The sequence below is a fragment of the Lygodium microphyllum genome, chromosome 29 (genome assembly GCF_053477565.2).
Source record: "Lygodium microphyllum isolate KBCC chromosome 29, Lygodium_microphyllum_v1.1.10, whole genome shotgun sequence".
NCBI lineage: Eukaryota > Viridiplantae > Streptophyta > Polypodiopsida > Schizaeales > Lygodiaceae > Lygodium > Lygodium microphyllum.
In genome coordinates, this window is record NC_141163.1 from 104,479,490 (window position 1) to 104,505,448 (window position 25,959).

Consider the following 25,959-nt stretch of genomic DNA (forward strand, 5'->3'; position numbering starts at 1 on the left):
ACAAGAATGAGCTTCTCATTCACTTTTCAACTTTATATACAAAACCCTAAATCCCTTTTTGGTGGTCATCCCCTTATCCCCATTTTTACATGGCCGTCCATGGCCTCTAGGCCCTTTCTCCCATTGTCCTCCTATCTTCCTAGCTTCCTTCCTACTGCCCATCTACCTTTACAAATTTCACGGGTGAGAGCCTGGTGCTCTTAAAATAAATCATGATGCGCCTTGCGCTCTTTTACAAAAGTATTGACTTGTGCTTTTCTTGTGCGCCTTTTTCCTTGATTTATGACTTTTTAGCACCTCTTGTGTTTCCATATTTTTCATGGCGCGCCTTCGTGTTCCGTTCCACTTTTGCCTTGGCATTGTCCTCCACTTTAGATTTTTCGGATTTTCTAGGTTGTTTGTTTGAGGGTTAACATTACCCTCCTCCTAGACGAGTGCCAATTCCATGGCACTCATTGTCGTATGTGGCACGCTTTGGCATGCACCGAAGACGTGGGTGGAAGGGATTGCCATGATTGGCCTTGGAGGAGTTTTAGTGGTGGTGCAGGTGAAGGTGGTTGGTGGCACTTTGTAGGCCTAATTGGTTGGTGATAGGATTGTTGAAGTAGTTGATAGGGTTTTAGGAGTTTCACTCATGGGTTGGCACATGTGTGGATGTGCTAAGGATTTCGATGGCGACGATTCCTTGCCCGACTTGCAGGATGATAAAGGATAAGAATTCAAAGTCGACTATTGATGAAGAGCTTACGATACTTTCGTTGGAATCTGCAATACCTACAATTGAAAACCTCTCATATGTGGTCTCTCCTTGGGGTAGTGCTAGTCTTCTTATAGTGCACAAGACGTAGTTCGATTAGCTTGGGAGACAGGTCGAGAATTCTAAGCAAGCTGAGAGTATTGTCCTATACTTGAGAACCCAAACTGTGTATATATTGTGGTGCAGATATTATGTGAGTGCACGTGCATACTTAGATATTACGTAGTTAGAAGATTGATGGTCTGGTTCCTCGTAGCAATGGGTGGATGAAGCAAGCGTTCGATGGGGTGGGAAAAATTGTCGATGTTGAGGAGAAGTACACTCAAAGTCTTCTTGAGATATCATTTGTGATTTTGACAACACGATATAGCATAATTGAGCTCATTGATGCCATAGCTTTTGGTAGGTATTGGCTACTTGTATTGTTCAAAGAGTATGGTGTACTTTCCATGGTGTTTCATGCCTTGCCTACCACTATTGATTGCAATGATACTGAGATGGAGTGCAAAAAAAAAGAATCATGCAAATGGGTTAGGATGACAGGTCTATGAGACAAGCTCCCTAGGTATGTTCTACCCTTGATGTGCCCTGAACAATTGTGGGAGACGTGTAAAGGGCTAGGGAACTAGGGACGGAGCCAGCCAACCAAGGTCATTGGACGTACCTAATTTGAGGACCCCTAGGTGCTGTGCTATGATCGTGAGTGCTTTATTTTATTTTATTTTATTTTCTTCTTATTTTATTTAATTTATTCTCTCATTTTTTTGGGATAAACAACCAATGCAATATATTGAGGCTATCAGCCTTTCATTTGGATTGAGAAATGTTGAGATCCAAAGACTGTGAAAAATGGATATTACAAAGATGATTGTGTTACTAGTCTCGATACTAGAGGAACAGTTGTTGAGATGGAGAGATACACTTGAGATTTTACAAATCTCTTTGTAACATGTGAGACATCGATACAATTGAGGTAACAACTGCAGTGAGCCAGATGTAGAGTTTGACCAAGAAAGAGAGAGTAGCCAATGACTATTCTTTGAGCCATGCTCAAATGCAATGTGTGCTTTTTGTAGGGGTCATTTTCTCTTTTCGCAGGGAGGCTTCCGTCATGGCTCTTTGTGAGATTGGTAGTCTAGAGGTGACTTGAACATTGAACACTTTCGTACAAAGACACATGTCATCCTGCATCCACTTAACACTTCGTGAGAGTATATGCAAGTCACATGCGTCAACTTTAATGAATAGATGCAACGCAAAAAGGCATTAGTTTATCTAAATCCTATGGTGTTGACTGCGATACATATCACTGATGCTTATTAAAGACGTGACATGTATTAGTAGCAGGTAAGGAAAGTTGTACAGTTGAGGAGCCTGCTTCTTTAACCACTTAAGGACAAAAAGTTATGGCAAGATGGAATTTAGTAACTAGCTTATACAACATAGGAATTATTCTATTTGTATGAGGCGGGGTGAGTTCGGGTGATTAGGAGCGACTGGGGCACTATTGGCGGTGGGCTCCTGTCAGGCTGGGCAGGAAGGACATCCGCTGGGACCCAATTGGTGTAGTCCCTAGTCGTCGCGGTATCAAGAATGCTCTGGATTAACTTAGCAAATTCCTTCTTGTTTCTAGCTGCCTTTTCCTCTTTCAAGCACCTGGTGCCCGAGCGTCTGGGGAGGGCCTGCACAGTAGGGGTTACTACCCCCCAGGCGTTCCCTTGTGCCTTCCTCTTCCTGACCTGGGGAGTTTGTGGCTTGCATCCAGATGGTGTCACTTTGGGCCTCGTTTCTGTGTATCCCTCTTGAGTGTAGACACGTAGCACTCTGGTGGAGGAGCTTGCGCCGTATGCTCCCTTCAATGGCGGAGAACTTCCTTGTAGGCCAGCTGCACTGTGTGCTCCATGACGGCTATTGCGGGGGAACCTGCAAAATGTAAACCAAGGGTTAGGCCCCTTGAGGCAAGATAGAATTATTCACATGAGAGGGATTAAAAAGTGGATTGTCAAGCGCATATGACAAGGAGGGGTGAGGTAAGGCATGCAATAGTCATTGTAGAGGGAGGGCCCCCATGATGATGTTTGTCCTATCTCACCTGCTGGGCTTATTCCAGCCAGTAGTAGATCTTTGATCACTCCTAGTTGCATGGATTGGCTATGATGGAATGGGGCAAGGCTCATCCCCAAAAGGATGGATCGAAAATGGGGAAAAGCCTGTAGAATGGGACGGTGCCCCATGTACGGCAATCAGAGGTGTTGGTCAAGGCTTCCCATGGCGGCCATGAGGATTACATGCTCTCTACCTGGAGGCGAAAATGGTCACACGACTTCTAGATATGTGGCAAGAAGAGGACGTTAGAAGCTCATCCTATCAAACCTAACTTTTCTCCCTGTGCTTGAATATCATCGCTTGCGTGTGTTGGCATTATCTATACACAGTTACAAAATACATTGTTTATTTATGTACATAGTTATGGACCCATGACACTTTGTGAGGATAAGAACCAATTGTTTAACTCATGATTGTATTAGAATGTGGCACACACATCCAGTACTCGTGGCAGCCTACTCAATAACAACAGATATTTCGCAAAATTGAGTAGCATGGTACCTTGTCCGAGTCTACTCGCAACAAGTAGCTCCTCCTCAGTGAGAATCTTATCAATCACAGAGTTCTCTTGGCTAGTTCCGGCTAAGTCCATACCTTGAATGTCAGTCAATACTCAAAAGGAAGTTGGCGCCACATAGGTTGGGTCTCTTTGAGATTGCCATTGGCCAATCGCTCCTCTGAGACCCGTCATAACCTGGGCTCCTAGTTCTCGGCCATTGTAACATAGTTTTCAAACCAATGTTTTTCAATTGACTTAGACCCTCTGATTGTCACTTTAGTTGCTCTATCTCAAAGAGATTTGGTTGACAAAGTGCTTCATTGAATGTCACAGTTAAGTTTAGTCCCTCGTCAGAGATGAGTCACATGCGCTCATGTAGGAGCTTATCATAGTGCTCATTGGAAAATTCTTGCTCTTCCCAGGATAATAGATATGGCAAGTATTCCTCAAGATGCTCCTTAGGGAATGTGCCCATGTCCGCAAGAACATAGATACGTGCGAATAATTTGAGTTTAGCCTTCCACTCAGTCAAGCACTCTGTGACACTTCTATGTTCTATGAAGGCTTGCTTGGTTGCTATCTCATGCAAGGTTCGGGGGGTTTTCCTAGGCTTTAGCATAGTTGGGGGCTCAGGCCTAGATGAGCAAGATTGGTCAATGCTAGGATTGCTTTTGTCCTCAGGGTTTTCATGTTCCTCTTGAGGCTTTGTTGCTATTATGAGGCTTTGCTGCTATTGTGTCATGGTTCTCCTTGGATGTGATTGGTATACTTTTGTCAACCTGTTGTGACAGTGTTGTATCCACTCTTGATTGGTCAATGCGAGTTCAGTTGTCAGTGGATTGAGTGTTGCAAGCAACCGTTGATGGTAATGGTTACGTTGACTTTTCAGAACACATGGATGTGTTTAAGGTTTCACCGCTTCTAGGAGAGATGTCAATGGGTTCATTGGTGGATGGACTCGACGTTTTATTCCTTAGCTCTTCAGTGCTCTTGGTCTCGATCTTCTTGGTATTTTCCGACACTTGTAACTGTTGTTGTTGTTTTCGTTGTTTTCTCCTCTTTTTCTTAGGAAATTGAGGTGTATCCCTTGAAGACTCGAGACCCTGAACTAGGTTAGCCATTGATGTGCTTGGTTGGGCATCATCATTCTTTTTCTCTAGTGTGTCCTCATGGGTCATAGCTGCGGCCTATTGAGCAGCCTCATGAGGTTGTGAGGGTAAGACTACCGCTCCTCTTGGGGAGTCTAGCTTCTTAGTCAATTCTCCTTTGTTTAGCTCCTCCTCCGATTCCTAATTGGAACCGATAGCTGCTAGTTCAGTGGACTGGATATTGTTGGTGGATTGCGGTGCTAAGTCCTTAGGCAAATCAAAAGTGTTTGTGTATTTTGTTGTCCTTTGAGCATTCACTTGTGCAGATCGAGCATCGATTGAGCTAGTCACAATGGATTGCACAAGCAGATCCTTAGGGTGAGAGCTAAGGGTGGTGTCATGTCCCACCTCGTGGACATTTGGAAGCTTAGATGGAGATAGAGATCGGGATTGAGTAGCTGCACTTGGCAACTATTGTTGTGCTTCCTTTGTCCGTTTAGGGAGAGAGGGTGTAGGAGATTTGGGACTCCTAGGTGGACTTGGCACTGGTTGGAAGATTTGCTCATGGTTGTTAGATGATTCTGCCATTTGCTTTGTTGAGCAATTAGCCTTATTATGAGCAATGTTGTGCATGTGGTGCTCATTATCTCCTTGGGAAGTCAAAGGCTCCTTAGGCACCAGTGGCTTTCGTGTACCCTCAAAAATTACATATGATATTTGCTTGTTAAGCATGCTAGATTGAGGATCTATCCTTCGAATAGTCCCGTTTGGTTTCTTGATTTCAATAGTGAGGGGCTCGGTCACTCCAATATTTTTGACTTAAGACTTGTTCTTTCATTTAGATTTCCTCCTGCACTTCTTTACTCTTAATATGTCATGGCCTTCAGCTGATAGAGGTGGTTTAGTAGGGGGTTTTGGTATCCAAATCCATCGGTTACCTGTGCAATGCCCTTGAGCATGTAGCAATGCTTTGGATATCCATCGCGGCGTTGTGCTGGCTCTCCATCTATACCTTCGTCTATAAGGTTTGGGCTTCTTTTGTGGTCTTCTACGATATTTGTAAGTCCAAAGCATGTCCTTGGCATTGTCTCCTAACCTTCTTGTTTGAAGCATGGCCTTGATTACTGGTTCTCTCTGCGCTTGTATCAACTCTTTCAAAAAGTCCTTGCTCTCACCACTAGACTTACATGGTATGTTAGAATATTTCTTGTCCTTCCCTTGAGGTTTGATGAGGTCACCCTTACTAAAGCTTGTGATTATCCTTACACATAGTAGTGTCAAGTGTATCCTCTGTGCTATGTAATTAGCCTCACACTTTGTCGCCCTTTTGAAGGGTCTTCCTAGGAGGGTTCCTTTTCCACAATTGGCACTATTTGGAGGAACATGGAAGAGGATAGGAAAGCTTTTTGTTTCAATGGTTACAAGGATTTTGCACTTCCCTATAAGTGCTTGTGAGTGTCCCCCGTAAGGATTAAGAGTTGCATCAGTTGATGTGGCTCAGGTTGGCCTAGTAGGATCCATGTTTCATAGGTCAAGATATTAAAATTAGCTCCTTCATCGATGAGAGCATTGACACTATGCTCTCTTTTTGTGGTGATTTTGACCCTAAGATAAGTAGACGGTACTATGTCTTTATCTTCGGGTCTTGGCTTTTTAAATTTAAGCCTTCTGATACATGCCTTTGAGTCCCCAACTACACAACCAGATGTGGATTCTCCATTGATGTCTTGGGTCATTTGTGCAGTGCCGTTCAAGGTGCATCCATCTTCAGGACTGTCATGTCTAGTCACCCTCCCAGTTGTAGCTTGAGGTTGTTGCATTCTGCTTTGACTAGATGCAATCCGATCGAATCCATTCAACTCGAAGGACTAGTTATTCCATAACAAACCGAGGTTGTGACCATAACCCGTAATTACGATGGACGGCCGAATCGATGCAAAAGTCTCTCTATTGTTGACACTACAAATCTTTGCTGCAATCAATCGAGGCTCTCTCTCTCCACACCTACGTGGAAGCGCTGCTCAAATCCATCAAGCTTCTTCCATGGCTCCTAAGAGATGTCGAGATGTTGGGTGAGGTCATGCTCAAAGAGCTCCCCAATGCGAGAAAGTAGTTGCTATTGAGGGAACTCAACATGAAGCTGAAGCGTAAGATGAAGTTACCCTCGAATCCATTCAACCCAAAGGACCGGTTATTCCATAACAAAAGGAGGTTGCGACCATAACCCATAATCACGATGGATGACAAACGGAGATAATCAAATTTAGTACATAAGAAAATGATTAAGCTATTAACTCTACAACTTCCTAATGAGGGATAAGTTAGTCAGTTACATAGATTACGATTAGTTAGAACGCACTTAAACTTACAAAAATATGTTAGTATTATCAATTTCTTATTAGGAAGGAACAATCAGAATTGATGAGGGGGATAGATTCTATGCATCACATACATTAACAAGTGTGTTAAAACTATTTTATGGTTATGACTGCTTTTGGATTTGTGAATGATGAACCTATACATGTTTTTGTGGTGTGGCCTTTTTGCCCTTGTTGGCTAGATTGGCCCATTGAGGTTCTAGGGTTTTTTTGATGCATCGTCTTACTCATTTTAGGTTCGTTTCAAGGTCTATGACTTCACTGACTGCCGTGTTAAGGCATCGACTCTCTCTCAACAGCCCACTCAAGCTACTAAGCAGATGTGTCTCGTGAGTTCGCCTACTTCTTACACCAAAATCAGGTTCTGGGCGTCGGGATGGCTCACCAAGGTTTGCATGGTTGAGATCTACTTGGGTATGGTGCAAATTTCACAAAAAATTGCAAAACTCTGACTTGGCCCAACTCGTCTGAATTGTAGGGCCAAGTGGTAGATTTGGGCGAACCGAGGGCCAAATAGGAACAATGGTTGAATTATTGGCTCAGACAGCCAAATGGATGTGGCTGAGGGCCGAGTCAGGTTAGCGAGCCAAGTCGGACGAGCCGAGTCAAAAAGGGCCAAGTGGTGATGGTCGAGTTGGTTTGGGCCAAATCGAGTTGGTCGAGGGCCGAATATTAAGTTGATCCGAATGGTTGACTCGGACGGGCCGAGCGATGAGTGTCCAAATCAACTGGACCAAGTGGGGGTGTCCGAGTCAAGTGGACTGAGGGCCGATTCTAGGACTCAGCCTAGAATCACTGTCATTTGGACAGGCCGAGCACGACGTGTTTTTTGTCAGACTCCATAGAATTCGTCACGCCGAGTGATTGAGGCCTTCCTCTACTGGTTGAGTACCTTCAGATTCTAGCTACTCATGCACGGGAAGGTAAGGAATTACCTGTAGTGGGAAAAAAACTGCTCGATGGCAAGATCAAAGCAAGTCCATGCAATGAAGCTCTCTCTCCCTCTCTCAGCTCTCCTAAAACCCTGCAATGAAAAATGTGGTCTTCCTTGCTACTCCTGGCCTCTTATTACCTTGCCCAGGCCTGCATTCACCTTAGTCATACTCCCCTTACGAATATTTAACCCAAAATTTTATTTTTTTGCCATTTTTTTCCTCTTTCAGCTTGTTATACAGCAACAGAAAAACCTAATGTGTGCTCCAATATTATGCTCCTATCCTATCTAATTACAAGCAAAAATCATAAAGGAAATACCTACACTACTCCAACATGCTTTTCCAAATCCAAAAAACCAAAAACCTACTTGCTAAGGAGATCGAATACCTCTTCAAACTCCCTCGCTTCCTACCTATCTACCTCAAGCACTGGTTTAGGGAAAACCCTAATTCAATGCTCGATTCGAAGTGCACAAGCGCTCAAGGCTTGAATTTGTTTGTCCTGAAAATGGAACCAAAATGTAGAGACAATCAACTGGCGAGACCCATAGACTACTTATTATTTCAAGCATTCCAAGCCGAGCACTAATGGCTACCTCTCAAATAGCCGACACACTATCCATCTCTATTAGTGTAGTCAGCTTACCTCCATGCCCGATCGAGTTACCTCCTCTCTCGAGCACTCAGGTAGCTCCACGATCCAAGTGCAAGCTTCAAGTAAGCTCCATCCTCAAGCTCCACGCTCCAAGCTCCATTGCCGCGCGCAAGAGAAGAAAAGAAGAGAGGAGAAGATAGAGAGCTTCTCCTCCATGGTCCCTCACCCTCACACACTCACTCCCTCACTCCCTCACACTCTCACTCTCCCTCTCTCAAGCACGAGCTCAAACAAGCAAGAAGAAGAAGAAGAAGAAGAAGAAGAAGAAGAAGAAGAAGAAGAAGAGGAGAGCCACTTTTGGCCACACACAAGAATGAGCTTCTCATTCACTTTTCAACTTTATATACAAAATCCTAAATACCTTTTGGGCGGTCATCCCCTTATCTCCTTTTTTACATGGCCATTGTTCTCCTATCTTCCTAGCTTCCTTGCTATTGGCCATCTACCTTTGCAAATTGCATAGGTGAGAGCCAGATGCTCTTAAAATAAATCATGATGCGCCTTGCGCTCTTTTACAAAAGTATTGACTTGCTCTTTTCTTGTGCACCTTTTTCCTTAATTTAGGACTTTTCTGCATCTCTTGTGTTTCCATATTTTTCCTAGCATGCCTTCTTGTTCCGTTCCACTTTTTTCTTGGCCTTGTTCCCCGCTTTAGATTTTCCAGATTTTTCAGATTTTCCAGCTTGTTTTTTTTAGGGTTAATAATGAAGAAGAGCACGATGATCCAAACCTTCCTGATGCTTCCTTGTTTCTAGTCAAAACGGTTACCCCATGGTACGCTAATATAGCCAATCTCCTAGCAACCCAACAGTACCCCTCGTGTATCTCGAGTCATGAGAAGAAGAAGCTTCTGTTGGAATCAGCCCCTTACATTCTATTAGAAGGTGCTCTGTACAAGAAAGGCAAGGATGAAGTCTTGTGAAGATGTGTGGCAGGAGAAGAGATTGGAATTATTCTTAAAGCATGCCACGATGAGCCCTATGGTGGACACTTTGTAGGAGAAGCGACAGCCAAAAAGGCCTTACTTGTAGGATATTGGTGACCGATCCTCCATAAGGATGCCTATGATTACTACAAATGGTGTGATGCCTGTCAGTGAGAATGGGAAAACCTATCAAATCTAGTGCCATGCCCTTGCAACCCATTCTTCCCCTAAAGCCATTCGAGAAGTGGGGAATTGATTTTGTGGGTCCCATTGATTCGCCAACCAGACGAAAGCAGAATAGATACATCTTGGTTTGTACAGACTACATAACCAAGTGGTGTGAAGCTAAAGCTCTAAAGCAGGACGATGGTAATAGCATAGCCTTGTTTCTGTATGAGAACATCATCACACGTTTTGACAGTCCCCTAGAGCTTGTTAGTGACTGAGGTATCCACTTCCTTAACAAGATCATGGAAGAGTTGACAGAATTGTACAAGTTTCGTCATCGTAAGTCCACACCCTATTACCCTAGAGCCAACTACCAAGTCGAAGTTACCAATCACATCCTCTGCTTGATTTTAACAAAAACAATAGTTGCACATCGTCGTGATTGAAATGATCGACTTATAGAGGCCCTTTGGGCATATAGAACCTTCCATAAGACGGCTACAAGACAAACTCCTTTCCAGTTGGTGTATGGAATAGAAGCCATCTTTCCTATTGAACTCGAGCTACCCTCTCTGCACATGGCTATCAGCGAACTCTTGGAAAATGACGAGTCCCTGCAATGCCGTCTTTTGCACTTGGAGTGTCTTGATGACATCCGCAGGATAGCCCTACAATGCATGGAAGCCACGTAAGCTTGTAGAAAGGTCTATCATGATAGCTTTATTAAGCAGAAGGAGTTCAAGGAAGGCAACTTAGTCCTCGCTTATGACTCCCAATTTGGCAAGTTTTCAGGCAAGCTTTAACAATGCTGGATGGACCCTTATAAGGTACTTGCTGTCAATCCGAATGGCTCAGTCCAAGTCCAAACAGTTGATGCTTTGGATGATCCCTTCCTTATTAATGGCTATTGCCTAAAAAAGTATTACCACCCTTGGGGTTCTTGACAATCACCGTTGATAGCTTCCTAATTCTTTGCACAATGGTCGAGACGGCTTTACCTAATGCTCTTGATAACCCTCTTGCTGATCTTGATGGTATGGTTTCATTCTGATAGCCCCTTGTAGCCACCTCCTCCTTCTCCTTGGCTTTCCTTTTGTCTGATATACAGCAAAGGTGGCGAGGATGGTTCTGATACATGGCGTTCCTGCCATTTGATGCTTCAAATACAATAAGAAAGTTTATTTAAAAAGAGAGAGAAAAAAAAAACAAAATAAATATATATTGATCATGGGAGAAAAGGACTTTGGTCCTTGTCATGCCGACATATTCTTTGAGAAAATGTGGAAACATCATTGGGAGTAGCACAAAAGAAAAAAAAATAAAAGAAAAAGATAATAATACAAAAAAAAACTGTTATGGGAGAAAAGGAAGCAATTCCCTGTCATAATAGGCCTTGTTCCAAGAAAAGATGGCACACACCCTTTGACGGAAAGCCGATTGTGAAAAAGGTGGTAACACCCCACAATCCAGGATACCGAATCTTTAGCCAAACTCTTGCAGAAGAAGTTTTCGAGCCACCTCCCTTGGTGCACTGAATCCTGTAACCTCTCTAGTGCTTTTGGTTCCTATAGCAGACTAAGTTTATAACATGCAATGCAAGCACCAAACTTGTTAACTACCTCCCTGGGTATGCCTCTTCATCAACTGATTCACATCGACACCATCAACAAGACAAAGCTGATCCTCAACGATGAACCTAGAGTGTTGTGAGCTTTTATCCTAACCGGATGGGGATGTGAGCCTGGCTGCCCTCTATATTCATAAACAGAGTGTGAGATAGAGGATGGGGTGAGTGACTAGTCCTTGCCCTTAATATTTAACAGAGAGATGAGATGTGTGAATGGAGAGTTGCACGCACGGGATGGCCTCTCAATGCACAAAGCACAAAATTGTTCGTGTGCATGGCACTGTAAGGCTCCCTGGCCTTTCTTATTGCACCATATGCCAACACATGGTGGGATGCGCATTGCACCATCAATTGCGCACAAGGCATACACCCTCTACACAAGTGATAATGAGGATTACATCAATGGGTTTAAGGAATGATTGCCCTCCTGTATCTATCAACAGAGCGTAAGACAGAGGGGGGGCTGAGTGTGATTGGTGTTCCTCAATCAATTATCGAGAGGTGAGGATTGAGGGATGTTACGACACTTGGAGTTAGGTACGTTTCCATTTCTTTATGCACACAAGGCATGGGTTTCTACCATTACCACAAGACACATCACATTGTTTTGTACACCGCACAACAAGGCTCCTTGGCCTTCCTACTTGCACCTATGCCAGATGGGGTGGGACGCACTAATGCACCATCAACTGTGCACCCTGGCGTATTCTCCTTCTGTACCCTCTCTCTATTTGTGAACCAGGTGTGAGACTGGGTTTTCATCATTTTTCAATCGAGTGATGTTCGTAATGGGGCGAGTGACTGCTCTTTTATTTCATTTGTGTCGTGAGCTGAGTGCAATATCCTTTGCCATCGACAATTTCTTGCACTTCCCTCAATAATGTTGCCTCCTTAGGTGCTTCTGCATGGTCCCTGCCACGTTGGATGTGTGCTATGAAGACACCTTGGTACCTCTTGTAGCAGCCGACAACGACACAGGACTCGACATTGATAATCGACTTCACTTTTCGATAACATAGGCCAAGTTTTTCTAACCCTATACTTCTTGTTTATTAGTGACGGTCATGTTTTAAGTGTGGGGACGTCCATGGTTGTGGTCTCATGTGGGGTCCTCAGTCCCTGTTGCTTGGTTCACCCTTTTCGATAAGGTCTTAAGTGTGGGGACACATCCCTGTATGTCTACGATGTCTACCCTCATGCATATCCTGATTCTGATCATGCATCTATGCCATGACCTGATTTTATCGTGATGGGGTCCTTCCCCACCCACCCTGTCCTCTCTCACCCCACTCCCGAGGAAGTTCCTTCCCTATTTCTCTTTATCCCTTGTTTTGACATTTTTCCAAGTGAACACACCCTATGATCACCTGCACCCATATCTAATCTTATAGCCCTATTTGTCCCCTTGAATGGTACTTTTTTTCTTTTTATAGCCCCCTGTTCCGATCACTGCTTCAAAAGTTATTCATTTTTGAAGAATTTTACGTAAATTTGACGTGCTCCCATGTGAACGCACATTTTTTGATTCGAAACAGCCAATGGATGTGACATCCACGACCTATCCCTTCCGCTTGATATTTTTCATTTTTATTGTTAGTCATTCTGAGGTGCAATTTGTCCATTCTTAATTTTTGCAGGTTTTCGTATCTTTTTCATGTGTCTTTTCGTCATGTTTCCCATGTGAACCTATCCTATTTTCCTCAGAACTTTATTCTGATTTGATAGCTTTGTCCAACTCCCCTTCATGCCCATTATTCCTTTTTACTCTACCCTGTTTCAACCTCCATATTTTTTTTTATTAAATTTTATGTGTTTTCGAGCTTCGTTTTATTGTTTTTTCCATGTGAACGCCTCATCATGTAACTGAAAATTCATTCTGACCTAAAAGCCATGTCATATACATTTGTGCTGTCATTTTTTCTTTTTATTGCCTTTTGTTTCGATGTCCAGATCTTCCACAATTAATTTTCGAGTCCAGTTGCAAGTGCGTTTTTCTTGTTTTTCCCATGCGAATGCTCTTTATCTCCCCTGTAACCTCATTTTTCCTTATCCATGCAGTTCGAAAGCTCATTGCGGCCCCTTTTTCTTTTCATCTCATCGGGTTTTGATCTACGTATCCCTTTGTATTAATTTTTACGTCCTGTTTCGGGTGCATTTTTGTGGGGTTTTTCCATGTGAATGCGTCCTATCCTTGTCGAAACCATGCTTTGATGTGATAGGCCGGTTCGACACATCGTCCTACACACTTTTCCTTATTTTTGCACTTTCTTTTGGTGACCGCATTTTTCGTAATTAGTTTTTGTTTATTTTTGCATCCCGAAGTCGCATGGGTTTGCGCGTGAACACCCTCATTTCTGTCTTTTGATGTATATGACACGTTCGAATTGTCGTCCCAGCATCATAAATTTTGTCTTTTCTTCTTTGGTTAAAAACACACACACACACACACACACACACACACACACACACACACACACACACAAACCCAAACTAATTCACAAACAAACCTTTTAACTCTTGATATTTAAAAAACACATTTTAAAAAATACACAAAATATCCCCCTCGCTCCAACCACCTGCATCCCCCAAGTCCCATTTTTCCTCTCTCTTCTTCTTCTTCTTCTTCTCTCTCTCTCTCTCTCTCTCTCTCTCTCTCTCTCTCTCTTCTTGCTTTCTTCTTCTTCTTCTTCTTCTTCTTCTTCCTCCTCCTCCTCCTCCTCCTCCTCCTCCTCCTCAGCCATTGGGGAGTCTGCCACCCTACGCCATCGGGCCATCGCCTTGCCCACCTTCAGCTGTCCGCCGTTGCCTTGCCGCTCTGGGTTGCCATCCGCTGCCAGTAGCGCGCCATTTTCCCGTCGCTGCCCGCCTTCACCAAGTACCTGCAACCACCCCACCCAACACTCCTCCCACCACCCCCCTACGCCCCCCTTCCCCCCCACCCACTACACCCCACCACCACCCCTACCTAAGCCCCCCTTCCCCCCACCACCCCTTCCGCCCCACCATCCCTTACCCACCCCCACACTAAGCCCCTCTCCCCCAAACCACTAAACCCCTTACACCCCTTCCCCCCGTAAGCCCCAACCCCCCACCCCCCGTAAGCCCCTTTTCTACTCGGCGCCCTATGCAACCGCTGCCGGCCCCTACCTCCGATACAACACCCTACCCCACGTAGGCTGTTCGTGCATGGGTGTGCCTTCGCATTTTTTGCATGTTGGACGCGCCTATTCGTGTGCCAGGAGTGTGTCTTTGATCCCGTTCGTGCATATGTGTCCCATTCATACCCCATAAATGCGTCAGGATGCGCGTCTTGTTTCGTTCGTGCCACAGAGTTGCTGTTCGCATGTAGCTATTGTCAGGTACCTTGCTGTCCCAACTTTGATTATTTTATTCTCATAAATTTGAAAACCTTGTAAATTCATTCAAAAATTGGAAACATGTGTATGAAAATCAATAAAAATTTCATTTAACTACTGAAAATGACATTAAAAATAAAAAAATTTCCTACCAATTCTTGGAAATTCAATATTAAATTACAAAACATGATGAAATAATTTAAATATAATAAACCTCATAAAAATCATAAAAATACCCACATTTATGAAAAAAATTATAAAAAATTATTGAAATCATTTACCAACTTTTTGACAAATTTTAGAAATTTTCTTAGTGGATAATATAAATAGCAAATTAGAAAATAATTAAAAACCTTTACTTTCACTGTAATCTACATACAAAATGGTTGAAAAATAGTTTTTTAAATAATAAATAATAAATTACCAAAAATTTTGAAAAAATCATATTCACCCTCTTTTATATTTTTGGATCATCTGTATGTGCTTAAATAATTACCATTCATTTGCCACAATTATATTTTAGAAAAACTCTTATTTTTTATGAAGAGAAAACAAACAAAATTTCTTTTTCCACTTTGGCTAGGGTTAGATAATTTTGGAGAATGTTGAGAAATTGATTGGACCTCTCTGCTGAGCATTCCACCTATACTTGGTTGAATGAATAAATTTAAAAAACACAATTACAAAAATGAAAAAACTAATATAAACAAGTAAATAATATATTAATCTCCCAGTCATCCTATAATCGATTTCACCCTAAATCCAAATCTACATGTATATACACAAGTCTTTTAAAATTTATTTAAATCAAGAAAGTAAAAACATACGAATACATTTATTAAAAAATAAAACACAACAACACAAATTAAAATAACATAATTTATTAAAAAAACAATAAAACCCACAAACCTAACATATAATTACCTAACTGCTAAATCTTCTAGTGTCCCTATTCGATTTCATATTTGGATTTGGTGTTTTGTAAATCTCAGAAGGCTGACTGTTCTTTGGTCACCTTGTTGGTTGTGTACCCGGATTTTTCCTATCTTTTGGATATTTTACTAGTGGGATTTTGCACGACAGACTTTGCGGGTGTTCACACACCACTAAGTTCTTTCTTCTCCTCTTTGCCTCCTTCACGTGCACATCAACACACAAGTAATTGTAACTAAAAATCATCTGACTGTTGCACCCACACAATTAACACAATGCCCTTTCCTAAATTTGTAATTAAAATGAATCTGACCATTAATTATAAAAGGAACTCCCACTGTTGCATACGTACTTTGGCACAATAACCCTCCTAATTTTTCGACAGTGCACACGCACACATGCTATTTAGACACAATTAATATTTGTAATAAATGAACCCCCCAAAGTCACACATGCATGCACTTTGCGCCAAAGATCATGTAATTTCTTAAAATGAATTGCATTAGTAGAGACCCACGTCCAATCAAGTCAAAATGAGTGGGGAAGGGCCACGCAAACGACTCACCTTGCATTAATGGATTAATTTAATAATCAACCGAGCTTAATTGATCATCTATAAAAATGAATTCGATATCGATCACCTGCTCACTTCACCACACCTTAGGTATACGCCAACATTTAAGAGAATTGGGATTTCTTAATCAAAGGTGTCGGTCGTATTGGTCTGAGTTTATTTTGATAATCTGAATCCATGATTCTGTTTTGAGTCTAGTCAGTGTCTGGGATACGGTGTGCTTGACTTTTTGTTCTTTTGGAGTGCTTATTACGGGGTTTCCAGTGCCTGACTGTTTGCATAGTATGAAGCTTTCGATCGCATGAGTGCATAGGTCATGTCGAATTTTTTACCTAGGATGTGGATTGCTTGGGAAGGTCTAGTTTGATCTTGTCTATTCTTCTATTTCTTGTCCTGATATTTTTGTTAGAGATGGCTTGTTTGGGTTTTGCATGAATTTTCCTATTTTTCTTGGTTGTGTGTGTGGATATCCTATGTAGTGTGAATGGCATCTTCCTCTACTTCCCAATTGTGATCCAGCATGTGACATTGCCGGTGCATGACTATTCCCTTCTCTTGGAAGCGGAGTATATTCGCTGTGCTGGTCTCCGTTCATTTGTAGCACTTAAGTTTCCTCCAGTGAATAATAAGCTCTGGTAGTCTTTTTTGGCGTCATACAAAAAATAGTCTGGTTTTGGTCAATGATTGATGCTTCTGCCTCTCCATTGCCAATATCAATGATGCGTTATGTCTGCCCCTTTCTGCTTCCTTTGTACCTAGTGGTAATCAGTTATTGATCGTTGAGGAGTTCCTTTCACTTCTTTAGAAAGAGACATCTGCCCCTTTGGTGTCTAGTAAAATTATTACTAGTTCTGGGGTTTCTTTTGCTCATATCTCCTCTTCGGTGTGGAAGCAACTATGACAGTTTCTACAAGACAGATTCATGTCCGGAAAGCCTGCTTCTAAATTTCTTTCCAAGGAGCTTTTTACTGCATCTGTTCGGATACTTGAGGGAGGCAAGTTTAATTGGGCTGCATTCATGTTGGCCAAGATGGATCAACATTTCAAAGAGTCAGAAAAGGTCAAGTTACTAATGTTTCTTATGGTGTCTTCCTTCAAAAGATTATTACTTTTGCCCCTCCTCCAGGTGGTGTGCCAATGGTGGCTGAACTTGCTCCTCTTCCGAAGCAGCCTTCACCTTCTATTCCATCTCCTCCTCCATTACAGTCGAATTCAGACATGGAGGATAAGCCCCTGCTTAGGTTCTTTCGAACTAAATGCAGATTTACCACAGGGTTGTCTAGTCCCTCTTCAGCTTTAGTTGCAAATCTTCCTATGCAAGACACTACCCCTCCTGTTTCTAGCAATTTTCTCCCTTCATTCATGTCTTATCCTAACTTATTTATTGCCCAAAGGGATGGACAACTAGATCAACAAATTCCCTCTTCTTTACAGATGATGCTAGTTGGCTCTTTGCTTTCCCAGTTGATTTTTGGTGTCCAGTCTACATTGGATACTTCCCTTACTTCATGTCTTTAGTCTATCTATACATGGATTTATAATTCATTGCAAGACAAAGTTGACTTCGTGACTAATTAGTTGAGCAAAGGTTTGGAGGACTTGGTATTTGAAAAAGCTACGCTCAGTGATATTCATAAACACATGAATGATGCTACTGCTTTGATGGATTCCCAACAAGCCCAAGTCAAAGAGTTAGAAAATATGTTGGGGGTAAAGGCGCCTCCACCTAGCCGCCCATGTATTACTACAAGACAGTACCTGCCACTGCACACTGCAGGTGGCGGGTGCCCATCACACTTACTTATTCTTTATTCATTTAGTGACAGTTTGATTAACGGAAGGCCCCGGCCACACATTGTGGTTGTTGGAGTTTCCACTTTTGAGTCTCTCTCTCTCTCTCTCTCTCTCTCTCTCTCTCTCTCTCTCTCTCTCTCTCTCTCTCTCTCTCTCTCTCGGCTCTTGCTCTCCATCCATCATAGCTCTCACCGCCAAACTTCTTCCTCTTGGGTTCCACTTCCCTTTCAACTAGTATCAGAGTAAAGGCATTGGAGCTTACTCGGCACTCTCTTCAGCTCGGATTTGAAGAGCTTCAACTTGAGCTTCAATGGCAGCCATGGCACCTTCATTTACAGGTACATTTTGATCTCCTGCCTCCTCCTCGAGCTTCTGGACCTTCATTGGCTTCTTCCTGAGCTGCATTAGAGCCCCCTTGACCTTGCCAAGTGCGCCAGAGGCCTGTTGTAGATCCCCCAGCCCCCAGGAACAACCAACACAATTTTTGGCACATTTTTAGGGGGCTGGGATGATCTACTCCCCGGCATTTCCCTTCTCGTCCTCAGCTTCATGGTACTCTTGGCAACCGTCCCAAGCATTGCTTGACTTCCCCCGACATTGGTGCTTCACTCCTGGTGATCGATTCGAGTGCTTCCCCCTTCATCCCTTTGTTGTATACACAGTCCCAAGATTGTCAAAACAGGGCATCACTTGACATTTATTGTTTAATGCTTCTTGGCATTGCCCGTTTGATGCCTATTGATGTCCGATGATGCTCGGATGGTATGGGATGCTATGTCTATGCTTTGGGACTAATTTGGAGCAAATTTGAGCACTGTTTGAGCTTCGTATAACAGTAAATTGCTTGTTGTAATACAATGGGTTGAAGCTCATTTACTTGGTGTATGCATTGGTTCATGGATATGGGGTGCTTTCTAGAGGTTTGAATGATCATACCGATGTATCTGCAGGTTGTTACATGCTTCTTCTTGGTTCCAGAATGCTTTTGATCTTGTATTAAGCTCCGACTTGGTTGTTCTTCACTGGCATTTGGCTTCAGTTGGCATGCTTTGGACTGATCTATGCCTATTGTCACTACTTGACATTTAGGCTTCTTGCATTTATGCCTTGGTCAGATAGGGATGCCACTTGGTTTGCCCATTTGGAGCAAATTAGAGCACTGTTTGAGCTTCATATAACAGTAAATTGCTTGCTATAATTCAATGGGCTGAAGCTCATTTACTTGGTGTATGCATTGGTTCATGGATATAGGGTGCTTCCTGGAGGTTTGAATGATCATACCGATGTATCTGCAGGTTGTTACATGCTTCTTCGTGGTTCTAGAATGCTTTTGAGCTTATATTAAGCTCTAACTTGATTGTTCTTCACTAGCATTTGGCTTCAGTTGGCATGCTTTGGACAGATCTATGCCTATTGCCATTGCTTGACATTTAGGCTTCTTGCATTTATGCCTTGTCAGATATGGATGCCACTTGGTTTGCCCATGCTTGACAATTACTTGGAGCTTTATCTTTAGATGTATTTGAGCATTTTGAATTTATTGGGCATTACATTTGGTTGTCAGTTACATGCTCTTTGAATGCTTTCAAGCTTATGCTTTATAGGTCTGAGATAGCTTAGGATTTATGCTCCGGATGTACCCTACTGGGATTTGGCATGTTTGATGCTATGTATTTGATGTATTAGAGCATTGCTTGGTCTCTTTGCATCTGACTTCACTTCCAGTGGGAGCCTCTTGGTATATTCGAATGTACACAGAGTCTTATTTACAGATGAGCTTGAGCTTGTGGGATAGTTACATGCGTTTGCTCTCTTGAGAGCTTTATGTTTGCAGTTTGTCTGTAGTGGGCTGATTTGATACGCCTATTCGGGCAGGCACCTATCTCTGTCATAGGTTTGTCAGTTTTGTATGCATCTTGGATGGTTATGTATTGAGCTTCTTGCTCTATCAGTTATGCTTGTGCTTGGTCTCTTCTCTTACCCCGAGACCCATTACATGCATGACTTCTAGACCTATGAGATGTCTCTTGCTTGCTGAGACAGGTTATTGGTTTGATAGTTCTTGGTACCTTCTTGCCCCTAGAAACTCACTATTGGATGTATCTTGCTACCTAGCAATTGCAGCGACATATATATCAGTGATTGCTTTATTTTGGGACACTTTTACATATTGCAGTCATTTATTATAGTAAGCTGAAATCTGTAGATTTTGAGCACTTCTATGAGGGTAATGCTTACTATTTGATGTTATCTTGGTCATATTTGGTGGATAGGTGCTTCTCTTGGTGAAATTTCAGCCAGTTTTAGCAGTGGTTTTAGTGCATTTTCTTCTAATTACAGCAATCTGCAATTTTGCTTTTTTGCTTTGATTTGGGACAGTATGACTGGTAATCTAAAAGATACAGCTCTCTTTAACATTGCCAAGTTGGATGGTACGAACTATGGGTATTGGAAGTCCCAAATATGGCAGGTTTTGGTGCAAAAGTTACAGATTAAACCTTTGTGTTTCAAGGGTGTCAAACCTGAGGATATGGATGATGATGTTTGGATGGAAGTTGATGAGCTATGCAAGTCTACCTTTATTTTATCACTCTCAGAAGAGGTCCATCATAATGTTTGTTGAAGATGAAAATCAGAGTGCATGGGATTTGTGCGAGAAGATTCAGGAGCTCTATGCGTAGTAGAGTCTTGTGTCACAGATGTATTGGCTGAAGTAGTTAATGGACCTTTGCATGAAGGAGGGGACCTTCCTTTCATCTCATTTCAGTCAGTTTCATGCTATCATGAAGAGTCTGTTGTCACAGGGTATTGAGTTCATGCACTTGTTGTTTCTGCATGGCACCTTGCCTAAATCATGGGATGTATTCTGTATTGCCATATGCATGAACAAGCTTGATGGGCTAAAAATCAAAGATGTTGAGAGTGCTTAATTGACTGAGGAAATCAACATGAGAAACAATGATGCTTCCCGCTCTTCACATGCATTGACCGTTAGAGGTGGCAGAAATGGCAGGCATGATAATGATCATAATGGCAGGGACTCTCAGAAGTACATGTCCAAGTCATGTGGTCGCAGTAAGTCCCGTGGACGGAAGTCTGATCTGACCTATCATTATTGTTGGAAAGCAGGACATATTAGGCTACAGTGCCATAAAATGCGTGATGATAAGCACAAGGAAAAGGGAAAGGAAAAAGTGCAAGAAAAGTCTTTTGAGCGCAGTATTGTACCTGCAAAGTCTAGTGTGAAGATAGAAGAGGTTAATGTCATGCAGGCCACTGATTCAGATGATGATTACATACTTGTAGCTTCTGCATGAGATGCCTTACAGCCTTCTGAGATACATTCTATGTATGTGCAGTGCTGGCTCTTGGATTTAGGTGCGTCCTTTCATGTGACACTCTATAGAGATTGGTTTCATAACTATCGTACCATGTCTGGTTCTGTGCATCTTGGTGATGATAGGTCTCTTGACATCGTGAGCATTGGAGATGTTAGGCTGCAGATTCCTTCTGGCAATTCTCTTGTTTTGCATGATGTACGCCATGTACCTAAGTTGACTCCTAGCCTTATGTTAGCTGTACAGCTTGATGATGCATGGTATTTTGTGTCTTTTGGAGACTCTGCATGGAAGATTACTCATGGCATGCTTGTACCTACAAGAGGTGCCAAGTCTAGCAGCCTCTATCCCTTACTTGTATCTAGAGCTACATTGGATCATGTTTTGTCTACGGGTTCTATTCCCCATGTATCCCTTTGGCATGCTCGTTTGGGGCATATGTCTCTTAAAGGAATGAAAATGCTCAGTGCTTTGCAGTATCTTCTGCCTTTTGACTCTTCGCATTTTGATTCTTGTGATCATTGTTTGTATGGCAAGCAGACTAGAAATACGCATAAAAAATCTAGTAAGAAATGTATGGGTGAGCCCTTAGCTCTTGTGCACTCAGATGTATGTGGGCCCATGCCCTGTCACCACTTGGTGGGGCAAAGTACTTTGTTACTTTCATAGATGATTACTCATGTAAGGTTTGAGCTTATCCCATAAAGAGAAAATTTGATGCCTTAGACACATTTCAGTGTTAGCTTGCATTGGCAGAGAACCAGTCTGGGAAAAGGCTCAAATACCTAAAGTCAAATAATGGGGGTGAGTATGTATCACATGCTTTTGAGCAGTTTTATGATGAGCGAGGTATTAAGCGTCAGTTGACCGCCCCTTACACCCCACCCCAGAATGGTATGGCTGAACACATGAATAGGACCATTCAGGAAAGGGTCTGTAGCATGCTTAGCTAGGCTAGCTTACTGCAACACTTTTGGGCTAAGGCAGTTACTACTGCAGTGCATCTCATTAACATGTCGCTTAGCAGTGTCATTGACTTTTAGGTTGCAAAGGAGGTATGGGTAGGCAAGTCCCCCTTCTTATGATCATTTGCGTGTCTTTGGATGTGAAGCATTCTGCCATATGCCCAAGGACAAATGCAATAAGCTAGATCCTAAAAGTGTCAAATGCATTTTCATTGGCTATGGAGATACAGGAGAGATGGGTTACTGTCTATGGGATCCGCAGTCACAGAAAGTGATCTGCGCCATGATGTCATCTTTCATGAGGACAAAATGCATATGCAGCCTGAGAATGTGGTTGAGGTACGCAGAGTTATCTTTCAGGAGGAGCTCCTTGCTCCCATTTAGCCCGCTCCACGGCCAACTAGATAGTGTCCAGCATCACCTAATGCTCATGGCCCATATGCTAGACATGCTAATGTTAGACAAGATGTTGGTCAGGTAGTAGAGCTTGGGTTGAGGTATTCTACTAGAGATAGATGACCTCTTGACTATTTTGTGCCCTTTATGGATTATGTACTGGTTACAAATGCAGGAGAGCCTCTCACTTATGATGAGGCTATACAGAGGGGTGATTGTCACTCTTTGGAGAGGGCTATGTAGTCTGAGATTGACTCATTGCATAAGAATCATACTTGGGATTTGGTTTGCTTGCCTCAGGGTAAGAAAGATTTGCCATGCAAGTGGGTGTACAAGCTGAAAAGTACCCTTGGACACCCCAAGGTGGCATACAAGGCTCGATTGGTTGCTAAGGGTTTTAAGTAGGAGCATGGTGTTGACTTTGATGAAGTCTTTTCTCTTGTGGTCAAGAAGACCACCCTACGCTTAGCCTTGGCCTTGGTCGCATAGCTTGACCTGGAGATGGATGTCAAGACGGATTTTTTACATGGAGACTTGCATGATGAGATTTACATGGAGTAGCCTAAGGGCTTTGCAGACCCTGGTAGGGAACACCTAGTGTGCAAGCTAAAGAAGATTCTATATGGCTTGAAGCAGGCACCTAGGGAATGGTACCATAAGTTTGATGCATTCATGTAGTCACAGGGCTACAACTGCAATGCTATGGATCCGTGCTTGTACACAAAGAAAGCCCGTGACAGTTCTTTACTGATTTTGGTACTCTATGTCGATGACATGCTTTTAGTAGGGATAGCTTGTGAGGAGCTAGATGCTCTTAAGGCTTAGCTCAAGAAGAGCTTTCAGAAGAAAGATCTGGGACAGGCCTCTCATATACTTGTTATGCACATTACGTGCCATAGATCTCAGGGACTACTCTACCTGTCATAGAGGGAGTACATTCATAAAGTCCTTGACTGCTTCCGCATGCAGGATGTTAAGCATATTGGTTGTCCATTACCTTCTCATGTGAAAGTTTCACAGGCCGATTCTCCACAAACATATGAGCAGAGGGCCGAGATGACCAAGATTTCCTATGCATCAGCCATGGGCAGTCTTATGTATGCCATGATAGCCACCCCTCTAGATATTGCTTTTGCAATTGGGGTTTTGGCACGTTATATAGCTACACCTGGCAAGAAACATTGGGATGCTATGAAGGGTATCATGAGGTACATGAAGGGCACAACAGATATGTGTCTATGTTATGGCAGCTAGGATACAAGAATCGTGGGGTACACTGACTCTGATTATGTAGGACATGTAGATAGTAGGAAGTTCACTTCTGGCTATGTGTTCACTTATGTTGTGTTAACAAACATGGATCTTGAACTCAGTTTAGCTATGGAGGCTTGGACTCGTAAGCAAGAGACGTGAAGAAGACTGATGATTAGATACAAACTTTTACTCAAGTGAATTAGGTTCCAAGATAGATTAGCTTGGACTCATAAACACAATCTTGAGTGGATAGAGTTACAGACTCTAAGTACAAAGTACAATAGCATTAATAAAAGAGTGAACCAAGTACATGCTTTTATAGCTTCCAACTTCTCCACTGTCCTCATGTGCATATGGGATTCAGGATAGCTCTTCTTGAAGCATGCATCATTTGTCTATTTTTCAACAGCCCCCCTCAAATGATGAGTCCCTACACTTGCTAGCTTTTGCCCCCCCTACATGATAATATGGCCTGCAAGACTAGCTTATAGGCAACCTAGTCAAGTTAAAGCTTGGGACTTTACATCTTGGCAAGGTTTTTACAAATCAAATCCACTAAGGGAACAAATTCCTTAAAACAGTTTGTCATAGTTGTTGATGGTAGCGAAAGTATCTTTTTCTTCTTCTTCATTCATGAATTGATTTTGGTGGTGGTTATTCTGCATCTGCTGTGCTCTTTTATTGTGGAAGCATTCACTCGCAATATGGCCAGTTTTACCACAATAATGACATGTCATCCAATTTCTGTTGTCGGTGTTGAATCCTCAACCTCTTTCTTTGGGTCCAGTAACTCCTCTAATGTATAAGAGGTTTTCCCTTGGGCTAGTTTCTTTTACATCTTTGCTTTTAAACTTGCTTTCTTCATCAAGTAGTGAGTGCTCAATATCTTTGAGTGAGAGACTCGGAACATTACTTAGAGTGGACACAAGGTTCTCATATGGATCCTTGTTTACACTTGCAAGCAATACGGCTATTGCTTCATCTTCATCAATATTCTTTTTAAGAGATGCAAGCTGGGTTTTTAAACTCTTAAACTTATTAATGTGTATGGTCATAGAAGCACTATTTTTTATATCCATTTTATAAAACTGCATGAGAAGTTTTACCTTTGAATTATTTGCTTGAGTACCAAACATTCTATCAAGTTCCTCCCAGGTGGTTCTAGCATTTCTAATGCCAGATATATGATGTAGCACATCATTACTTAATCCCCAGGCAATGATGCCTAGTGCCTTATTATTCATCTTCTTTCATTCTTTGGATTTAAACTGGTCTTCTTCAATGAACCCGTCTTCATGATCTTTCTTCTTGTTATCTACATCATCTTCAAACAAGTCCCACAAGTCTTTCTGCATAAGATGGTACATGGTCTTCTCCTTCCAGGCATGGAAGCCTTCACCATTAAATTTTGCTATATGTTCTACTTTAGTCATCTTAGTAGGAGGTCTTACCACGAGAACTCTCGGGCAGTGTCTATCCCTTGACAAGAAGATTGAGATTTACAAGTGATTTGATAATTTTAAAAACATTACATAACTTGAGAATGTTCTTTGAAATTGGAATCGAAAGATGAGTTACTCTTGAGTAACTGAAATATTCAAGTGCCAAGAAGCACTATTTGAGTATCAATAGATACTATATCTTTGAAGATCTTGATATTTTGCTCGATGTTGCTAGGTAATCTTTGAACTTCCCTAGATCCTTCTAGATCTATAGTAGGCTTCAGAGATAATTTCAGAGTGATCAAGGTCACTATTGATGATGCCAATAAGAAAAGATAAGGTTGCCAAGCTTTTTATGTTCTTGGCTATGGCTTCCACTGTTTAGGGTTTCAGACAGCCCTGGTTTTTTTGTTGTAGCAAGAGCTTGGCACAGCCATTCGAGCCAAAAATTGGATGGGGGATAGCCTATAGTATAGGCTTTAAATGCTCCATACAAGCAGGGCGAATCTCAGCCTCCAGACGTCGCGCAGACTGTACGACTGCCACAGAGCACAACAGAGACATCGATGGCCGATTTTTGTAATGTTGGGCTCTGGATGGACAATGTCGCGCTTTGATGTGATAGGGAGCTACGATGGGAGCAGAGAAGAGCTTCTCAGTAGACACCTTAAGCTGAAATTGTCTGTATGATGAGATCTGAGAGCTCCATTGAAGATAGGTACAGTCTGGCTATGGTGGCTAAGAAGAAGTGTGTGAAAATAAAGTAGGA